Source organism: Mustela putorius, unplaced genomic scaffold, assembly GCF_011764305.1.
Source record: "Mustela putorius furo isolate JIRA1106 unplaced genomic scaffold, ASM1176430v1.1 tig00000281_pilon_pilon_pilon, whole genome shotgun sequence".
NCBI lineage: Eukaryota > Metazoa > Chordata > Mammalia > Carnivora > Mustelidae > Mustela > Mustela putorius.
In genome coordinates, this window is record NW_025421343.1 from 6939955 (window position 1) to 6962768 (window position 22814).

Here is a 22814-nt window from a genome sequence, read left to right on the forward strand (position 1 = left end):
GTTGTTAAAAATTTGTGTCCCACCCCAGATCTTAAGAAAACGGAATCTGCATTTCGAGTTGCTGATGTGCTTCATTTTGCACAGGGCAGTTTGAAACATCAGGCTCTTGTTAAGGAGTCATACATATCACCAGACCCTCATGTGCACCTGAGGCAGGAATCATTAATAAACAAAGCAACCTTTTCCACTGAATCTCACTCAATCAAAATTCAAAACCCTTTTCACTATCCAACTCCGCCTAGCTTTGATTGATCAATAAAAGTTGAAATATGGAGAGATATAGATTTATTTCATAAAGTTAGTTTCTATCTTCTTATCTTTTCAATTTGAAGAATTAGTAAAACTATGGCAGTTGAAAAATGTAGACGCAACTATAAGTTAATGAAGTAGTATTTATGCAATGCTAAATAAATGGTAAGCTCTAAAGTAAGCCTTTTAGAAGATAAAAACTTAGTAAGTGATTTCTTAATGAATTTACAATTTTATACATTAGCTAACATGAAAAATAAACATAAATGCAAGGGTTAGCAATTAAATAATAAATTCTGCAATACTAATCAAATTAATAAATATAGAAACTAATATTTTTAAGTCTTAAAACATAACTGGCATCTTGGGAATTTTTCAATGTAAATAGATATAGGAACTTACCAAAAATAATACTCTAACTTTTAAAATAATAAAATTAATGCTCAAAGAGCATAAAATACTTAACCAAGAAGCTAAGGGACAAAATGGTGATTTGGACATCTCCAAATAAAGGTCAATAAAAGTATTCAGACAGAAAGGTAAGAATGACGGGCAGCATCCAAGGAAGAGGGGTTACCATCTTTTGTGTTTGTTACTCATCATCCCTTCCTTCAGGGAACTGTGTTTATGAGATCCCAGATCCCAGTCCTCCCCTTCTTTTTTCTTTGACTTGTATCCCAGGAAACAAGGCGTGAAATTTTGGCCAAAGTAAGGTCAATGAGATCCTCTTATGAAGCCATCTGAATCTTGAGGCCCAGGCACTGAAGGCTGTTGGAACTGAGTTGTCTGTTGGCAGCCCTGGGGAAGTTTCATGAATTCAGTTTCTGAAATGTATGAAACGTTGAAATGTTTCTGAGCATAGTACAACATTTTAACTTGTTCCTTTGATGATATGAGACACTTAGTGTAGTTTCAGTAGCATACTTTATTTTTCCTCAGTTAACTAGATCTGGGTTTTGTTGCTTACAAAGGAAGAAATCTATTCGATGAGGAAACACTAAAGAAAGAGGGAGTTAAGCAAAAGACTGCAGGTGAATTATGAGAGAATTTGTAATTAACTGCTAGAAAGAAATGGGGTGAAATACAGCAAGATTTGTATATATATTCTGTGTGGGATAGCATTACGTGGGATGTATTAAAGAAGTAGATATTGAAGAAATCACCAACAGACTCCCTGAGAATGAAGACCAGGAATAATGGGTCAGTATAGAGATAGGTCAATTTAAAGAAGACTAATAATGTCCATTACAGATAGACTACTTTTGCTCCCCCTTTCCCATTTTGCTCTTACTCTTTCAGAGTAAGAACTGCAATATTTTTCTGGTCTATGGCTACCAAAGGTTATATATGTCTGCTTAGCTGTAGTTAGGTATGACCATGTGCCGGAGGTCCAGCCAATGGGATTTAAGCAAATTGTGAAAATTCGGATCATGCCATTAAACCAAAGTGGCAAGTTCTTCTGCCAACCTGTCCACGGACTAGAAAACAAGCTTGGTGAGTGGAGCAGCGATTTTAGGCCACAATGTGGAGTCGATGGGTTTAGGATGTCAGAGCTGCACTGAGAAATATTCATAGCAACCTGGGCTACTTCTATTTGAACTGCACTGTGAGAGAACATTATAATTCTGCCTTGTTCAGGAACTGCTATTTCGGCTTTTGTTATGAAACTTGATCATTATCCTTCCTATTACACAAATGGAGGTTGTTCATAGTGACATTGAAAGTGAGAAAGTGACAAGCATACACTTGAAATTCTTGCCTCAAGGTATGGAATAAAACACAACGATTTTAAGCACAAAGGTTTAGTGCTTAAACTTGTATACAGAACTTTACTAAATATTAAACTCAGCGACTGATTTCACACAATTGGGGATATACAACAGTAGTTAAACACATAATCTTTCAAAGTGTTTTTTGAGAAACCTATGATATACATGGTGGAAGATCAGGATCTTAACAATAACAGTGATATCCCTGAGAACTGAGAGTCCAAACAATCTTAAACCTCCAAAACTTATAGAAAAATCCTCCTCTCTAAATCTCCTTTGCCTGAGGAAGCTTTAAGGAAAAAAAAAAAAAAAAAAGCCAAACCACACACAAAACCAAAAACTATAAAAAGAATACTTTATGTACTCTTATTTTCCTGCTTAAAAAGTGATTTTTTTAAAAAAGATTTTATTTATTTATTTGACAGACAGAGATCACAAGCAGGCAGAGAGGCAGGCAGACAGAGAGAGGAGGAAGCAGGCTCCCCGCTGAGCAGAGACCCTGATGTGGGGCTTGATCCCAGGACCCTGAGATCATGACCTGAGTCGAAGGCAGGCACTTAACAACTGAGCCACCCAGGTGCCCCATAAAAAGTGGTTTTTGAATTCAACATGCACTAGCTGTAAAATGCAAAGATGAGCCAAAGGAAATATTATACCTTAAAGTTCTCAAATAAATTAAGAAACAACTATATTACAAAAAATGTGGACTCATTTGTGGGACTGGAAAGAGAATGGGCATGATGAAAGATGTATTAAAGTTGTGAAAGATGTATTAAAGTTGTTACACATAGCTCAATTTATTGGCATGAGTACACCTTACCAGAGAAGCTGAATTTGCCACTTAGTATTTCTGACTGCTGAACTAATCATTCTGAGTTGGACGTATAACAGGCTTTGTAAACTTAAAAAGTTCAAAACAGGGGCACCTGGGTGACTTAGTGGGTTATGTCTCTGCCTTCAGCTCAGGTCATGACCTCAGGGTGCTAGCTAGGATAGAGCCCCACATAGGACTCTCTGCTCAGCAGGGAGTCTGCTTCCCCCTCTCTCTCTCTCTGCCTGCCTCTCTGCCTACTTGTGATCTCTGTCAAGTACATAAATAAAATCTTAAAAAAAAAAAAAAGTTCAAAACAAAACTGATTCCCACATGCACCCCTTTAACCACAAATTCCTTTCCCAGATTCCCCAATTTCTATAATTGGTACCAGTTTTCATTAAGTTTCAATGCATAAAACCATACAGTCATTATTAATTTCTGTGCTCTCCTTGTATCCACATTCAATGCTTAATCAAATCAGCTGGACCTTCAAATATGTTCAGAGTTTAACTACGTATTACAACTTCTACCTTGACTTCCCTAATCCAAGTCACGTTCACTGCTTACCTGGAAGACTACATTCTCTGAATAGCTCTATGATCTCTATCAACTGTAAATTAGGCTCTTTTACCCACTTTTAGTTGGATTTGGTCACAGACAGGCATTAGCATGAGAATGGAGGGTAATAGAGAAGAGAATAGAGAATAGAGAGAGGTTTCTTTGGTTTGAGACTTTTATATTAGCTAGTATAAACATCTGGTGCTATTAATTTCCCTCTAAACACAGCTTTATCCATAGCTCATACATGTGAATCTGTAGTGTTTCAGTTTTAATCCAAATCAAATATTTTAAAATTTTAATGACTTCCTACTGGACTCATGAAAGTTGAAGAAATTACCCTTTAAAAATACTTAAATGAATAGAGAAACATTTCATATATTTACTCCTATTTTTTCCATTGCCATAGGTCTTCATTTCTTTGTACAGAGACAAGTTTCTTTCTGTTAACACATTCCTTGTCTTAAGAAGATCCTTTGTCATTTCTTGTAGCACAGGTCTGCTGGAAGTAATTCTCTAAACTTTTGTTTGTTTAAACAAGTTCCCATTCACTTTCTATGAATATTTTTACTATGCATAAAAGTCTGCATTGACAGGGCTTTATTTGTTTGTTTCCTTTTTATTCCCAGTACTTTAAAGATCTTACACAATTGTTTTCTGCCTTTCAGAACTTCTGACAACAAGTGTGATATAATCATTATTATTGTCCCTCTACAGATGTCTCTCTGGCCTCCTTCAAAAACTTCCTGTATTTTTAATTCACAATAGTTTAAACACGATGTGTCTATGTAGGCTTTATTTGATATTTATCATGCTTGAAGTAAGCTGATATTCCTGGATATATGGTTTGAGGTCTTTTATTATTTGATGAAATTTCTTGGCAATTATCTCCTCATATAATTATTTTGCTTCTCCTCTGTACTTTTCTGGGACTCCAACTGCACAATGTTAAACCATTTCATATTGCCCTATAACTTTTAAATGCTCTCTTTTTTCCCCCACTTCTTTTTGTGTGATGCAGTTTATGTAATTTCTATGGATCTATTTTTTAAATTTGCTGATTCTTCAGCTTTGTTGAGTTTACAGATAAGTCCACTGAGGAATTCTTGGATACCACTTAAAAAGTTATTTCTGGCATTTCATCTAACTCTTATATTTTCCATCATTTGCTGAAATTCCCAATCTTTTCAAGCATGTTGTACACCTTTACCACTTTACCACTGTTTTTCTGAGCATTTTAATCATAATAAATATCATAGTGTGACAGTTCTAACATGAGACATTTGAATTTGTGTATTTTGGTTGTTTTGTTTATAAATTAAAGCATCTTTTTCTTCCTATCATGTGTATTTCCTTATTTTCGAATAAATGCTGGACATCACATATAGAACAACAGAGACTGAGGAAGAGTTACATCCAGAAATGGGCATGTCTCTCCTGTCATGTTTTTAGTATAGTAGTTGAGTTATTCTAATCAGGGGATGAGTTGGATCTGAATTTTGTTTTTCCTATAGTTAACCTAATTTGTACCACAATATTCAAATTTGTCTAATATTTTGATCTTATGATAAGAACTGAGATGTCGGGGCACCTGGGTGGCTCAGTGGGTTAAGCCTCTGCCTTCAGCTCAGGTCATGATTCTAGGGTCCTGGGATTGAGCCCTGCATCCGGCTCTCTGCTCAGCAGGGAGACTGCTTCCCCCTCTCTCTCTGCCTGCCTCTCTGCTTACTTGTGATCTCTCTGTCAAATAAATAAATAAAATCTTAAAAAAGAAGAAGAAAGAAATGAGATGTTGCAGGGCTTTCTTCTAGCTAACCATTCAGCTTTTAGTATCCCTTCTGGGCCTGAAACTCAGAGATGGTTACTCCCCAGGTTCCTGACATACCCCTCCCTCATTGAGTAAGTGCTATTGGTTGCTACTTGGTATTTGCTTATGTCCAGGTGGAAAGCAGGAGGTGATCTCTATTACTCTGGACTAGCCTCAGCTTTAAGTAAGCCATGAGCTCCCGGGCCTCAGGTTAGGATTTTGTCATTATTCCTAATCCTCTTCTCTTTGGCAAACAAATTCTGTCTTGTATCCAGGCAGGTCTTGCATGGGAGGGAGTTTCATGCTCCTGGCTAGAAGTAGAAGGTTCTAATGCTGTTAGGTCCAGTATTACTTTCTGATTATCTTATAGGACTGAAACATGTTTTGGGCTTTTTTCGATTTTTTTTTTTTTAAGCCTATGCTTTCCTCAGAAACAAATAGCCTATCCTTATCCCCCTGCTAGTTGGTAGGATTTGCAGCTCTTCTTCCAGAGCTTAAAGGATTTTCTCTATCCAAAGGAAATACACAAAGGGACAGGAATTTCTGCCTTTTCTGCAGTGATATCTGATACCTACCATTCTTATATTACTGAGAAAGGCTATCTCTCCCTGTCCTCTATCCATTAAAAAAAAAACAAAAAACAAAAAATGGCCCATGAGTAAGTGAGAGTCCTTCTTGTGTCTATAGTTGGAGTTCTTCAGTAATTCATTAAATGAAATTTATTTTTTTCTCACTTTTTCAGCAGCCACTTCTTCCTGTGCTGTCCCTATCTTCATTTCTTGTGCCTCTTTTTCAGTCTTCAAATATTTGACTACTAGTTGTTTTATGATTTCAGTTCTCTGTTGGGCTCAAAAAAGTGATCATTTTATAATTTATGCATATTACTTATCATTATTAGGTAGGAGGAACATACTTTCTCAGCTCACTAAATCTTAGCATAAGGAGAAATCTTAAGTTTTAAAATGGATTGTGCTAGATAGTTCCTATAGTTTGTAGAGGAATGTTGCTGAAATGTGAAGACCAAATATAAGGTTCTTGTAGTAGTTCTGGAGAAAGAGAAGGATTGTGTGGCTAGAGTGGTAGTAGTATAAATGGTCTGAGATAATCTGTTTGTGGATATACTGAAAGGAAGTGTTGACAGGGTTCACTGATGTATCAGATGTAGTGTGTGAAAGATGAGAGTTAAGGATAATTTCACTATCTTTGAGCAAAGATATATAAAGAATAAAAATCTCATTTGCAAAAGTGAGAAAGAATGAAAAAAGATCATGTTTTGGAGGTGGAGCTTAGCAAATAAAACTTATTTCCAGATACATTAATTTTAAAATATCAAAATTACGAGTGGTGATGTTGATTAGGAAGTCCATGAATCATCTTCAAGGAGACGAATTTTTAAACATTGCATTTGTTTCAAATCCCTTCATTTTTTTCTTAAGGAAACAATGTATGCAGTTTCAACACAAAAACATTTATAGAGCACCTACTATGTATGAGGCATAACAATGAATTTGATAAGGTACCTGTTGTCCAGGAACTCGTTATCTAGTGGGGGGAAAAAAGCATACACATACAGGGATGCTCAAATAAAAATAAATAATTGCTTCTTTTCTTATCATTTTTCATTAAGTGCCAATGAAATATATGGCTTCTGATTTCAGCTACAGTTTTAATCAAATATGAGTCAAAGGGTGTGGAGATTATGATAATTTATTACTCCATGAATAAGTAAAGAAACTGTGGCAGTAAACTATTAAAACTGGAGGGATAAGAATTGAAGACTAATGATTGGAATTAAAAATTGTCATTTTTATTGATGAAAAAGTACATAGTCACTTAAGAATGGGTGGCTGACTTGAAGAAAAAAAAATATTTCTAAGAAGTGACAAAAAATAAGTGGTCATATGTATGATTGTATGATTTAACATACTGAATCACCAAGAAAAATACATTCTGCAATAAGTTTAGACAGGGGTAAAATATTAAATGAAGCAGTGGGAGAGAGCTAGTCTGAAAGACAATAAACCACAGAGAATCAAGGTAATATAGGCAATAGTATATGCAACAAAGGTATACAAACATAAAGACATACACATATTTACATATATATAAAAATGTATTACTTCATTGCACACATATATGTGTGCGTTTACAGAAGTGCAAAATATATTTAGATATTAAAATAAATATAAGTAATAAATTAGATATATACACCTGCTTTTTTTCTAGGAGTCATGGTTTAGAGAATAAGCAAATAGACTTTTTTCCCCCCTCAAATATAAAGGATATGAGAGAAAAGAGATAAAATGCCCAATTTCATAATTCTAGGATTTCCATAGGGATACTTTCCAAGATTATGTTTTCTGTTCCATATTCATATTAGTTAAAATAAGACACAGAGTGCATAATCAAATATTTAAAATGAATCTATCTCCTGGGGGGAAAACATCCCCAAAGTCAGAAAAGAAATAGTATCTATTAGAATGACGAAAACCCAGAACACTGATAATCAACTGCTGATGGAGATGTGAAGCAATAAGGATTCTCACTTATTGTTGGTGGGAATCCTGTCTTGGAAAACCAAACATGGTCTTCCATACGATCCAGCAATTTCACTCCTTGCTGTTTACCCAAAAGAGCTGAAAACTTATGTCCACAGAAACCTGCACATGTATGTTTATAGCAGCTTTATTCATAATTGTCCAAACTTGGAAACCGCCTTTGATAATAAGAATGGTTAAACTGTAGTATATTCAGGTGATGGAATATTCTCTCTAGGATTAAAAAGAAATGTGCTGTGGGGTGCCTGCATGGCTTAGTCAGTTAAGTGTCTGCCTTCCATGCAGGTCATGATCCCAGGGTTCTGGGATCCAGCTCTGCCCTGGGCTCCCTGTTCAGCAGGAATCTGCTTCTCTATCCCTCTGCCCCTTCTCCAAACTTGTGCTTGGGGGCTTTCTCTCTCTCAAATAAATAAAAATCTTTAAAAAAAAATGTGCTATAAAGCCATTAAAAGGCATAGAGAAAACTTAAATTCATATTAGTAAGTGAAAGAAACCAATCTGAAAAAGTTACATACTGTATGATTCTTCTATGTGACATTCTGAAAATTAAAAAAAAAAATCTACAGGACAGTAAAAAGCTCATGGTTGCTAGAGTTTAAGGGGGAGGGAGAGATAAAGAGGTAAAGCACAGAGAATTTGGAGGGCTGTGAAACTACTATGTATAATACTAAAAGTGGATACATACTTATACATTAGTCTAAACCCACAGAATTGCAACACCAAGAGAGAACCCTTATGTAAACTATGGACTTTGGGTGATTAAGATGTGTCAGTACAGGTTCATCAGGTTTAACAAATACAGCACTCTGGTGAGGGATATGGATAATGTGGGAGCCTATGCATGAGTTGGGGGAGGGAGTATATGGGAAATTTCTGTCCCTTCCACACAATTTTGCTGTAAACATAAAACTGCTCTAAAAAATAAAGCTGATTTAATACAAACAGAAGAAACACCACATTGTTAGGTAGAAAAAGAAAATATAGTCCTTTAACAAACAATATATAAAGATAGAATAAAGTAAACAATGATATTGGCTTTAAAAGAAGGAAATAAAAACTGCTAGTACAAAAGAAGATAAATAAAAAGGAAATAAAAACTGCTAGTACAAAAAGATAATAAGTGACTTTTTCTGTTGAACATTTATTATGTGTCAGAAACTCTCCAAAAGAATTTGCATATATTAACTCACTCAATCTACACACAAAAACTTGTAAGTGCACTTATATTATTTTTTGATTTTTTAAATGTCCTGATTATTCAGATCAGGTAACTGAGGCCCATAAAATTTAAGCAATTTTCCCAAAGTCATTTACCTCAAAATCAGTATATTCCATGTTCAAATCTAAGCAATACAACTCTTGAGTTATTAATATTCTCTCTATACTATTACTCATATAGTTAGCACTTGAATCTTCCTGATGATATGATTATGATTCTAAATGACTGTATCTAAACAAATAGAGTGAAAACCACATATCAAAACTCATTTCTTTGTCTGAGTGAGATAATATTGGAAATCATTCAGAAAGATTTCTTTCACCCTAACAGGTAAGAATGAATGCCCTTTTGTTCCTATCAGGTTATAAATTGGATGATATGGTTGAATAATTATTTGTCATGAAGGTTATATGAGGTTTCAGCAGGAAAACTGTTAACACTCTTTGTTTTCACAATAGGCTCCTTGAGTTAGTACTTGAAAAAAAAGATGATAAAGATACTTACTTTTTAATTCTAAACTATACTATATGGAAAACAGTATGATATAAAAGATGGCTAGTTGAATCTACTTGGAAAAACTCCTGACAGGCAAGGTTAAATGAGTGACTCAATTCCCCCCTAATATTTAACCTAAGGACAATGGGGAGTAAATTATAAAGTATTTCCCAAACTTAATACATAACTTAAAAAATCTCTTAGTATATAATTAAGAATACCGTTTAAATTTTTGCTGTCCATTAAAATGCATACAACTGTAGTTGTAGTTGTATCTATAATAACTTCCCTCCAATGAGAAAGCATGGTAGTAAAATTTTCAGTGAAATAAAGCCAACAGTTGATATTTCAGTGCAGTTATATGGATTAAGTTAAGCTCCACAATACAATGTAAATGACATTATCCATCCTGAAACTAAAAGTATAAACTGACTCAAATTATAAATACTTATTTTTGCCCAAGACAATGATGCCTTTTTTTTTTTCATTTATAGAAACTGAATACAGATCCATTAGCTGTAAGAATTAGTAGGCAATGTTATTTGACATAAATGAGGAAAAGATAGAACATCCAACACACTACATGTACCATAAGGGAATTTTTTGGGAAAAAAAAGAAAAAACTTTAACTTATACTACCTTAAAGAATATGTTCTAAATGGCTTAAGGAAGTATTTTACAGTAGCAAAGAAATTATTTTTCTTTGTGAATATATGTATATGTATAATCTTAAGTATTTGATATTATATAATGTTGAAGCTACTACAGTTCGACACATTATTTTTGAGGACAATTTGGCACTAAAATTTACATTTAAAATATGCTTACCCTTTGATTCAGCCTTTGCACTTCTACGTATTTATACTCTCTTCTATGTATCAATCTCTTGCTAGAATTTTTTTTTCTTTTTTGCACTATACATGAAAGAAATGTTACTGAAATTTTGGGGAAACTGCTAAGTTTCTAATTGGGCTTTTAGAAAACAAAATTTAACAAATATAAAACACAGGCTGATATTAAATGTAGGTGTTGTCTAGTCTATCCTTTTATTTGAGGATTGAAAATTGAGATATGACAAGGTTAAATATTTATTTCTAATCATATAGCCAATTTTATGAAGATAGAAGTAGAGTATCATATTCTGTTGGCTATTCCAGTAATGGAGCTTTTGGTTATTTGTATTATTCTGTAGACATTATTTGTGCTATTCTGCAGGCATTATTCATTTTATTCTGCAGTGTTTTGTTATTCATGGAATATAATCATGCAATTTGTTCCACAGTTTAAGAAATCTTTGGTTCTTTCAAAGTTTTAGCTCCTCAGAATGCATACATGCGGAGTCATTTTATTGTAAGGAACATGATGAAGAGATAAAGACTTTGCCTCGGGCAGCTAAATAGATCATATGTGAATTTATGGTTTTAGGGTTATTTATAGAAACATTAAATAAATATCCCTCATAACTCCTGCTGGTGCATATTAAAACTCAAACTATGTAATAGTCCACGATAGCAAAATCCACAAAAGAAGGAGGTGTTTGGTTTTTTTTTTTACTATTTATGAAAATATTATAATCGTCATAAAATGCTCAAATAGTATCAACATTTAGAGATTCCAAAGTTAAGGTGCACCCACAAGCTCCCTAACCAATAGCATGACACATCTCAGAGAGCACTATTCAATTTCACAGGGTATCTTCATTCTGTGTGCCACATATTTATATATTTTTTTGCACATTGATTTTACATAAATGAAAGTATATTTTGGAAATCTTTCCATGTTTGAAAAACAGGCCTATCATTTTCCTTTAAGTAAGCAGAATATTGTCTAAAATATTCCCTAATAATGGACATTACTCTGTTCCAAATTTTCTGTATTATATAAAATGTAGCAATGGATGTCCTTGAACACATAATTTTGTATTCTGGTGCCAGTATTTATGATAAATAGAAAAAATGTAACTGGCAGATCAAATGGTATACATTTTTTATTTGTTCATCAAATCATCTGAAGAGTTATTCCAGTTTAAGCTTCCAATAGTTGAGCACAGAATGAGTGCTTTCCCATAATCATGCCAATTATCAATTTGTATATTTTTAATTTAACTTATCTTAATGGTATTCCACAAAATCTTTTTAATTCAAATTGTATAGATTATTTAAGATATTTAATACCTTTAATGTGTTCATTTATCTTATGGCTCATTTGTTTCACTTATGTTAACCAACTCATGTCTATAGTTAATGACAGTTCAGAAACTTGGCCCCTGTGTTGCTTTGGGGGTGATTCCTTAATTACTGCTTTGAAAGAACTATTTATATAATTATGTTCTAACTTATAAACTGTGATATATATTGCAAATAAATGTTTCTAGTCTTCTTTCTTATTTTTCATAATGTCATATTTTTTAGAATGTCCATATTGTTTTTGCCACCCAAAACTTATTAAATTTTCATATGGCCAAATCCCTCAATCTTTGCTTTATTGGTTTGCTTTAATGGTTTCTTAATGACTTGTCTTTTTGCTTATCAAGGTCAAAAATATTATTCAGATATCTATAATACATTTATATCCTTACCTATAAATGTATATAGCTATATATATATATATATATATATATATATATATATCTGTGTTTTGTATTCTTCTGTGAAGATCTTTCATTCATCTGAGATATTTTTGTGTGTATGAGAAAACAAAGAAAAACTTTGTTTTTTCCCAATGTTCATTTCTAAATCATTTCAAATATTGTTTAATAATTATCCATAATATATATATAAATCACCCTATGTACATGGAATTTCTACTTCGTTTACTTCTTGGCTTATTTTTATGATGTGAACTGAAAGCAATACACTATAATAAAAGCTTCCACCCAAAAGCTTCCTACTGGCTTAAATTTGGGGGGGGTCAGAGTATAGGCTGCATTTTCACAACTATTCTTTGGCCTTTGGCCAATATTATAGATTCCCACATAGGAAATTTTCTGCTAAAACTTAGAAGGCATCCAGTTGATTTGCTTTCAGTTAATTCCACTGGAAAATAAGTACAGCTTAAAACATCTCATTATATTTAAAGCTGAATTCTTATTATTTAAAAGTCCCCATTCTTGGCCTTTTCCCCCCTCTCTGCTTCAGCCGACTGAAACTATAAGCTTGACAGAGAAAGTGAGATAAAACTTGGACAAAACCATAAAATGATAGGGGTGCCTGGGTGCCTCAGTGGGTTAAGCCTCTGCCTTCAGCTCAGGTCATGATCTCAGAGTCCTGGGATCAAACCCAGCATTAGGCTCTCTGCTCAGCAGGGAGCCTACTTTCCCCTCTCTCTCTGCCTGCCTCTCTGCCTACTTGTGATCTCTGTCTGTCAAATGAATAAATGAAATCTTAAACAAAAAATAACATAATAGGAAAGCATTATTTGGTCTTTGTCTCTTTGCTTACATTCATCATATGGTCAAGAATACCCTCCCTAGAGGTTCTTAAAAAGGCTGTAAGAAAGAATCTTATCTATTCTTTCTCCTTCTCTCTCTCTCTCTCTTTTTTTTTAATCAATTGCCTTTTCCAAAGTTTGTATGTAAGTTTAAGGTATACAACCTAACAGTTGGATATATAGGCCACTTGTAAAGAAAGTTTCTCTTTTGCAGAACTGTATTCCTTTCCTTTTTTCTGAAATGGCTAATTCTCTGATATTCTGTTTCTAACAACACCAGGATGTAGCTACCACATAATATTTTTTGGTTAGAGAGCCTCATTGAGCTATAGCTCAAGTGTCATTTAGTCTGACTTTATTTTTTATTTTACTTTTTTTCAGTGTTTCAAAATTAATTGTTTATACACCACACCTAGTGCTCCCTGCAATACGTGCCCTCCTTAATAACCACCACCAGGCTCACCCAACCCCCATCCACCTCCCCTCCAAAACCCTCAGTTTGTTTCTCAGAGTCTACAGTCTCTCATGGTTTGTCTTCCCCTCTGATTTTCCCCAACTCATTTCTCCTCTCCATTTCCCAGTGTCCTCCATGTTATTCCTTATGCTCCATAAGAGTAAGTGAAACCATATGATAATTGACTCTTTCTGCTTGACTTATTTTACTCGGCATAATCTCTTCCAGTCCTATCCATGTTGATACAAAGGTTGGGTATTCATCCTTTCTGATGGAGGCATAATACCCCATTGTATACATGGACCATATCTTCTTTTTCCATTTGTCTGTTGAAGGGCATCTTAGTTCTTTCCAGTTTGGTGACTGTGGCCATTGCTGCTATGAACATTGGGGTACAGATGGTCCTTCTATTCACTACATCTGTATCTTTAGGGTAAATACTCAGTAGTGCAATTGCAGGGTCATAGGGTAGCTCTACTTATAATTCTTTTTAGGAATCTCCACACCGTTTTCAAAAGTGGCTGCACCAACTTGCATTCCCACCAATGGTGTAAGAGGGTTCCCCTTTCTCCATATCCTCTCCAACATATGTTGTTTACTGTCTTGTTGATTTGGGCCATTCTAACTGGTGTAAGGTGGTATCTCAATGTGGTTTTGATTTGAATCTCCCTGATGGCTAATGATGATGAATATTTTTTCATATGTCTGTTAGCCATTTGTATGTCTCTTTGGAGAAGTGTCTGTTTATGTCTTCTGCCCATTTTTTGACGTGATTATCTGTTTTGTGTGTGTTGAGTTTGAGGAGTTTTTTATAGATCTTAGATATCAGCCCTTTATCTGTAGTGTCATTTGTGAATATCTTCTTCCATTCCGTGGGTTGCCTCTTCATTTTGTTGACTGTTTCCTTTGCTGTGCAGAAGTTTTTGATCTAGATGAAGTCCCAAAAGTTCATTTTTGCTTTTGTTTCCTTTGCTTTTGGAGAACGTATCTTGAAAGAAGTTATTGTGGCAGATGTTGAAGAGGTTACTGCCTATGTTCTCCTCTAGGATTTTGATAGATTGCTGCCTCACGTTGAGGTCTTTTATCCATTTCAAGTTTATCTTTGTGTATGGTGTAAATGAATGGTCGAGTTTCATTCTTCTACACATAGCTGCCCAATGTTCCCAGCACCGCTGAAGAGACTGTGTTTTTTCCACTGCATATTTTTTCCTGCTTTGTCAAAAATTATTTGACCATAGAGTTGAGGGTCATATCTGGACTCTCTATTCTGTTCCACTGGTCTATGTGTCTGTTTTTGTGCCAGTACCATGCTGCCACAGCTTTGTAGTAAAGCTTGAAATCAGGCAACGTGATGATCCCAGGTTTTTTTTTTTCCTTTTTCAACATTTCCTTAGCAGTTCAGGGTCTCTTCTGGTTCCATACAAATTTTAGGATTGTTTATTCTACCTCTTTGAAAAATGCCAGTGGAATTTTGATGAGGGTGGCACTGAAAGTATATATTGCTCTAGGCAGTATAGACATTTTAACAATGTTTATTCTTCTGATCCATGAGCATGGAATCCTATTCCATTTTTTTTTGTGTCTTCTTCAATTTCTTTCATGAGTGCTCTGTAGTTCCTTGAGTACAGATCATTTACCTCTTTGGTTAGCTTTATTCCCAGTTATCTTATGGTTCTTGGTGCTATAGTAAATGGAATTGATTCTCTAATTTCCCCTTCTATATTTTATTGTTAGTGTATAAGAAAGCGACCAATTGCTGTACATTGATTTTGTATCCTGCGACATTATTGAAATGCTGTATGAGTTCCAGTAGTTTAGGGGTGGAGTATTTGGGGTTTTCATATAAAGTATCATGTCATCTGTGAAGAGAGAGAGAGTTTGACTTCTTCATTGCCAATCTGAATACCTTTATTTCTTTTTGTTGTTTGATTACTGTTGCTAGGACTTTTAGTACTATGTTAAACAACATTAGTGAGAACGGGCATACTTGTCTTGCTCCTGATCTCAAAGGGAAGGCTGCCACCTTTGAGATTGAGGAAGATATTCACTGAGGTTTTTGCATAGATTGATTTTATGAAGTTGAGTAATGTTCCTTCTATCCTTTTACTTTCAATCATTTTAATCAGGGAAGGATGCTGTATCTTGCCAAATGCTTTTTCTGCATCAGTTGAGAGGACCAAGTGGTCCTTCTTTCTTTCCTTATTGATTTTTTCTATCAGTGATTGATTTGTATATGTTGAACCACCCTTGCATCTCATGGATAAATCCCACCTGGTAATGGTAGATAATCTTTTTAATGTACTGTTAGATCCTATTAGCTAGGATCTTGTTGAGAATCTTGGCATCCATATTCATCAGGAATATTGGTCTGAAATTCCCCTTTTTGGTGGAGGTCTTTGCCTGGTTTGGGAATCAGGGTAATCCTGGCTTCATAAAAAGACTCTCGAAGTTTTCCTTCTGTTTCTATTTTTTGAAATAGCTTAGGAGAATAGGTATTATTTTTTCTTTGAATGTTTGGTGGAACTCTCCAGGGAATCTGTCAGGTTCTGGGATCTTGTTTTTTGGGAGGTTTTTGATCTCTGCTTCAATCTCATTACTAGATATTGGTCTCTTCAGGTTGTCAATTTATTCCTGATTCAGTTTTGGCAGTTTATAGGTTTCCGGGAATGCATCCATTTCATCTAGGTGGCTGAACTTATTGGCATGTAACTGTTGATAATCATTTCTGATGACTGTTTCTGTTTCCTTGGTGTTAGTAGTGATCTCTCCCTTTTCATTCATAATTATATTAATTTGGGTCCTCTCTCTTTTCTTTTGGATTAGGTTGGCCAATGATTTATCGATCTTATTGATTCTTTCAAAAAACCAGCTTCTAGTTTCTTTGATGCGTTCTACTATATCTCTAGTTTCTATCTTATTGATCTCTGCTCTAATGTTTATTACTTCCCTTCTTATGTGTGGCGTTGGCTTAATTTGTTGTTGATTCTCCAGTTCTTTAAGGTGTAAAGAGAGCTGGTGTATTCTGGATTTTTCAATTTTTTTGAGGGCTTGGATGGCTTTGTATTTCCCCCTTAGGACTGCCTTTGCCATATCCCACAGGTTTGGATCAAGGTGTCTTCATTCTCATTGGTGGCATGAATTGTTTAAGTTCTTTTGATTTCCCGGTCTACCCAAACATTCTTAAGTAGGGTGGTCTTTAGCTTCCAAACTTTTTCTTGTGGTTGAGTTCCAGTTTCAAAGCATTGTGGTCTGAGAACACACAGGGAATAATCTCAGTCTTTTGATATGGGTTGAGCCCTGATTTGTGATGTACTGAGTATGTGGTCTATTCTGGAGAAAGTTCTATGTGTGCTCGAGAAGAATGAGTATTCTGTTGTTTTAAAGTGGACTGTTCTGTATGTATCTATGAGGTCCATCTGGTCCAATGTGTCATTCAATCCTGGTTATTGATTTTCCGCTTGGATGATCTATTACTGAGAGTGGCATGTTAAGATCCCCTACTATTAATGTATTCATATAAATATTTAGTCTGACTTTAAATCACTGGTTTTGCCAAAGCATGACTAGAACCTTAATGTTTTAGCATGCATTACTTTTTCTTTCACTGTCTTATAGTTAACTGGACACTCACAGTGTTGTGAATGCTCTTAAAATTAATAGTTTTATAAAATAACACTGTAAAACACCCTTGTCATTCTATTAGAACAGGAGGTAAATAAGCATACATTATCATCCAAAATTCTATGTATGCATGGAAATAATGATATCATTTAAAAAGATAACACATCACATCTTTACTAGAAAACAAACACATAGTTCTAGACTACAAAGCCAATTAAGTCTCTAAACTCCTTATTTTACATATGATGAATCTGAGACCTTGAGATTATCAGAAAATCCTAAATTCATGTAGTGAGCAAGGGAAAACTTTGTATCCTTAAAGAAGGTGATGATTCACATTGTGTTTTCTGTCTTACACTTTCAAGTTAATTTCATATAGACAGGTAGTTTGAGTTCTGAGAATTGATACTTTCTGTTCAGCTCAAAGACAGAAGGAAAACCCAAAATGAACCCTAGATCCTCAAATAATATGTAGAAAATATAAAGTGCTGTTTATAAGGAAGCAAACTATTCCCTTACCAAGAAGTGAGATCTCTCACACAGCTATGTTATTTTCAGAAGAGAAAATGCTGATTTTTGATGGAGAGAACTACTCATCAACTTTGTTGACCACATTTGCTCCAACACCTAATACCATTTCATGTTAAATCAGTTTATAAAAAAATTAAATGCCACAGATGGAAAAAAAAGTACACTTCTGCAAGGGAATGGGGAAAAAATAAAGGTACAGCTGCATTTAAGAAGCATTCTGAAGTTGCTTTTCAAAAAGAAGATAAGCTACAGAATTGTGCAATCTGCAGCATAAAGTCTTTGGTATCACACATCTAACTTATTTTTTTTTTCCTTTGCAATCCACATTGGATTACACCCTGTCACAGTGTTCTTTTGAAAGATTTTAAAAGGATTTGTATAACAGGGGAAAAAGGTCTTAATTACTATCTCTCACATAAGAGATTTCTACTCTGTATAAACAGATAATTTCGGGTCAAAATGCATAATACAGCTTGTTTTAGTTCTATTCCTATAAGTAGTTATGATTCCAATATTTCACAGAACTATCCATGGATAAAATTTCTTCCTTTTTAAATTAGAATTGGCTACCACAGAGGTAAAGGACAAAAGAGAAAAAAAAAAAAAAAAACAGAACAACAACAAAAACAAAGAGAAAGAAGGAGCAAGACCACGAGAGCAACAAGAAATCATTTACTATTTTCAAATGCAAGTGTTTTATGTCATCTCAATGGAAAAATCACAATGATAGTATCTCCTCAAAATCAGTAGTAACCAGCTTACTTACAGTTTAAATACTATAATCAATTAAAAAACACACTTAAAATGTATTATGTGGATATTTTTAACATTACTAACTAAAAATCAGAATGCAAATCAAAATAGAAACATCATTTTATGTTTTAACAAGCAAAAATGTAAAGAAGTAGTTAAAAGGTGTGTTCTTAAATGTTGCAATAAGCGTTCCCTACCACCAAACTTCTACCCGTTGAATGCATTTTCAATGACTTAAGTAATGAACTCAATATGAAAATATCTCACTGGCTTTTCAGCCCAATGATTTCCAGGCCTTAAAGAATCATAGCTGAAATTGTAGTATTTAGATTTGGTTGCATAAAATTCAGGAAATATTCATAGCTTTAGAGAAATCCAGTGTACTTCTTCAAACACCACCAGCATGGTTCACATGTCAATCAACTGGAGTCAGAGATAAAGAGGGAATTTATAAAGGCCCCATTGAGCCCTACTGGCAGCCACAAACACATAACTAAAAAGAGCATTAGAAACCGTTCTGTTTACAGCAATTAACTGGACCCAAAGCCCTGTCAGCAGTTCCGGTAGTGTGGTCTTTCTTTGTGTCTGTTCTTTAATATTCAAAACTTGTTCAAATAGTGTGAAAAACTGAATACATCCCTCTGCTGCAACTGATACATATGATAAACTCTGGAGCTAAAGCTGCAATGATGCATCTTAATGTATCCAGAGGCTATCACCAAATGGAATGTGTGACAGAAAGCAGTGGCTTTGTGGAGATTTTGTGAGAGCAGATATTTTTTTTCCCTGGGTTGAAACACAGAAACTTTAAAAAATCCTCAAATCAGCAACTAACTGGCCATCCATCTGGCAGCATTTAACAGAGCTGAATTCATTCTCCTATTAACACAAAGGACACCGGCTCAAAGCTTTAACCTTAAAATAATCATGTGACCAAGTACACACCTTTTATCATGTATGTGATTTGTAAATGACAGCGCACTCTAGTGCTACCACTGAGGAGTGGGTATTAATAGATGTCTGTCCTCATGTTCTCTGGCCACTTTAGTGAGACTACTAGAAAAATAAATATTATGTCAACTGTCTTCCAAATTAAGATACTGTAATTCTAAGCTCCACTTTATTATGAGTTTTTATGAACTGTTAAGGCTCATTTTACTCAATTGGCATTTCAGGATATAAACTCTGATAATAATCCTGAAGAAAATCATGGAAAATGAATTTACAAATCATTAAACTATCAAGACAATACATTAAACTATAAGACAAACTATATAAAAATTGAATTTTCTATATGTCAAAGTTATTCCATAAAAATATTATAGAAAAAATCCCATTCATATAAGGAGCTTAGGCAAAGAGACTCCTCTGAGGCACAGTGCAAAGAAAAGACCTAAAACTCAGAAAAGAACAGGTATTGTTCTGTTAAACCAGCCCTCTCTCCGTAAAAGGTATCCCTCCAGGAATGTGATGACTGTTGCACAGTGTAGACAAATAGTGCCACAATAAACTACATGCTTGCTCAGTTCTCCTGTCTCGCAGTTGTATTGTGCTGTTACTTGTTATTTGTGGTTTCTTAACTTGGTGGTGGATTGTGGTTTTAGCTATTCTGATTAAGGATAAGTCTTAGATAAGGTATTCCCCCTGGGTGCCAATGAGTGTGGACATTTCTGCCTCTATCTAGAGCTCCAGATTCAGCAATTACTCCTGCCCAGTTTTCCCCTCCCTGTTCTCTTCTCCCAGCTCCCATATGTGTTTCCTAATACATTCCAGCAGTTCCTTTGGTCTACTTGTTTTCCACCTGCCCACACGGACATGAATTAATTGAGCACATTTGCACTCTGTCTTCTTACCCACTTCTAAAATTTTATGTACAGTAGAAATTTTGTATCCTTAAAAAAAGGGTAGAGAAAAGCAGTGATTGTTGCCTTTCTCAACAAAGATTAAAACTTCTGTTTGTTGGGGAGGACAACAAGAACCCTTCATGGTTCTTCTGGATGGTCTGAGAACCAATTTGACATGACACAATTAGCAAAATGAGGTATATATGTCATTCTGAACTAAGAGGGGGGAAGTAGGGTTTTAGGGCTATAAAGGGAAGGGAAACAATTCATAGGAGAATGGAAAGAGTAAATGTTTGGTAAACCAATGTTCGCTGAGCCACCCAGAAACAATGGGAGATAGAGAAGACTTTGATCAGACAGGCCTTTTGAGGTTCTTCCCTGTCTACCATACCTACTTCTATTATACTATAGCTATTTATAGTGGTAACTCCCTTCCTAGAACAAATATTCTACCTAAATACTTTAAGGTAGTTAGGGAGAGGGTCAAAGGTTCTGCCTCAGTCTTCTGTTTCTTAAAAATAATCAGTCTAAAATAATCCACCCGCCAAAGAGACACATTTTGCAGTGGCAAATTTTGCCCACTTACATGTTCTGGAGGAGATACAGGAGAGAAAGAGCCAGGTGGAGTTTCTTCCTCCTGCATAGCTGCTATTCTCACCAGTTCTGTTCATAATGGACACTTCCTAGGGCTCTACTACAATTTTTTACAAATAATGCTGCAATTAATAGCCTTGCACTCATATACAATATTAGATGGATAGATGGCTGGATAGACAGAAAAATAGAAAATTTGTTAGTATACACTTTAGATAGATTCTAGAAGGGGAGAGACCTTGTTATATAAATGTGATTTTAGAAAAAATTAAATATTTATGTAAGAAAAACTAATCACAAAGAAAACATTTAATTCCTAACATATAAATACTAATTGAAACATGGATTTAACTTTATATCAAGGTTAACACAAACACATATATATATACAGACATATTCATATCTGTTCATTAGCTCCCTCTTTAACAATGAAAATATATTTATGTGGGGAATAGCCAGGAAGATTGTGAAGTAGATGAATCATGGGGAAACATGTGTTCTTTAAGTTATTTAAATATGTTATTAAGCTTTAATAATTAACATCTGGTACTCAGACTAAAAGTGAAATTTATGAATGGAAAAATTTTCAGAAATAGAGAGCCAGGAAATCATCCAAATGCAGATAGTGATAGTGTTAAAGTTTTAAAATGGGTGGCAAATGTCAGATTATTCAGTAAGTGGCATTGCTTCACCTGTCTAACCATTAACAAAAATGGCTGCTTCACACCTTGTAAAAACTTAATTTCAAAATGGATGAAATGCGAAGATAGAAAATATAAAAATGAGAACTAATTGCTTAATGATGCTTTTATGGGTATTTTTAAGTTATATTTTTATTTCCTAAATTTTTAATGAATACTTAAGTTACTGTCAAATTTTTTTTTTTTTAATTTTATAGTAGCTTTTGGTTTTTGGCTCAGAGAAGACAAAGGTACAACTGTCTTCAGTTGTCCAAATACAGGTTCATGTGAATACCAGACACCTAAATTCAACCCCAGGTAGATCAAAGTCAAATACCTGAGGTGCACCGGTAAGGAAGTTAGTGCTTCCTCTGACCTGGCTGTGAAGATCTATGTACTGGGTCTATCTCCAGAAGAGATTATTGATGATACTGCTAAGGCAACAGCAATTGGAAGGGTCTGAGGATGACAGTGAAACTAACCATTCAGAACAGACAAGCCCAGATTGAAGTGCAACCTTCTGTCTCTGGCCTGGTTATCAAAGCCCTCAATGAACCACCAAGAGACAGAAAGAAGCACAAAAACATTAAGTACAGTGGAAAAACCACTTTTAATGAGATTGTTAATATCAGCCCCAGTCTTTAGTCATTTTTAGCCACAAAACTCTCTGGAACCATTAAAGAGATCCTAAGGACCACCCAATCTGTGGGACTGTTACCTTGACTGCATCTACCCTCATGACATCATTGATGACATCAATAGACTGCATTAGACTGCTCAGCTAGTTTAGAAATACATAGGAAAATATTCCAATAAAGGATTTGACCAAAAAAAAAATTTAATAGTAATAAACTTCATAAATATGGGAATAATGGAAAAGTTGGGTATTGATTCTGTTGGAGCTGCACTTAAGAACAATGAAGTTGTCCATCCACATAAGACAAATTAAATGTAGTGAGATAATGTGTAAGCATTTTAAATACTGTAAAACTTAATACTTAACTGTTAGTCTCTAGTCGCATTAGAATATTAATGAATTAGGTGGGAAAGAATAGGAAAAAACTAGTATAGTTCAGAAGGTTATTAGAGCAATCCAGATAAAGTACAAGCTGAATCTGAGAATGGCTTCAGTAGCACAATGAAATATCAGGGAGATTTGTTTGTTGTATTTTTGCCAGATGCATAAAGCAAGCCATCAGAAGTAATACTGAGTAATCCATCTAGTCTTATATTCCTATCTTTTCCCTTACACTCTAATCTACCCATGCTCACTCACTTCCAATACAACCAAATTTGGTGTTTGGTGTGCCTGTCTTGCACCTGGATGTTTAGATCACCTGAGCGAGAATAATCTAATTATATGGCAGACCGTGTAGTTCTGGATGTTAATCTAGACTCAGGGAAATCATCATCATCATCATCATTATCATTATCAGTGC

At 34.7% G+C, this 22814-nt stretch overlaps 1 pseudogene; it reads left to right on the forward strand.

Annotated features, from left to right (window-relative positions):
- Positions 1-1679: 1679 nt before the first annotated feature.
- Positions 1680-22147, forward strand: LOC106004750 (annotated as a pseudogene).
- The last annotated feature ends 667 nt before the right edge of the window (positions 22148-22814 follow it).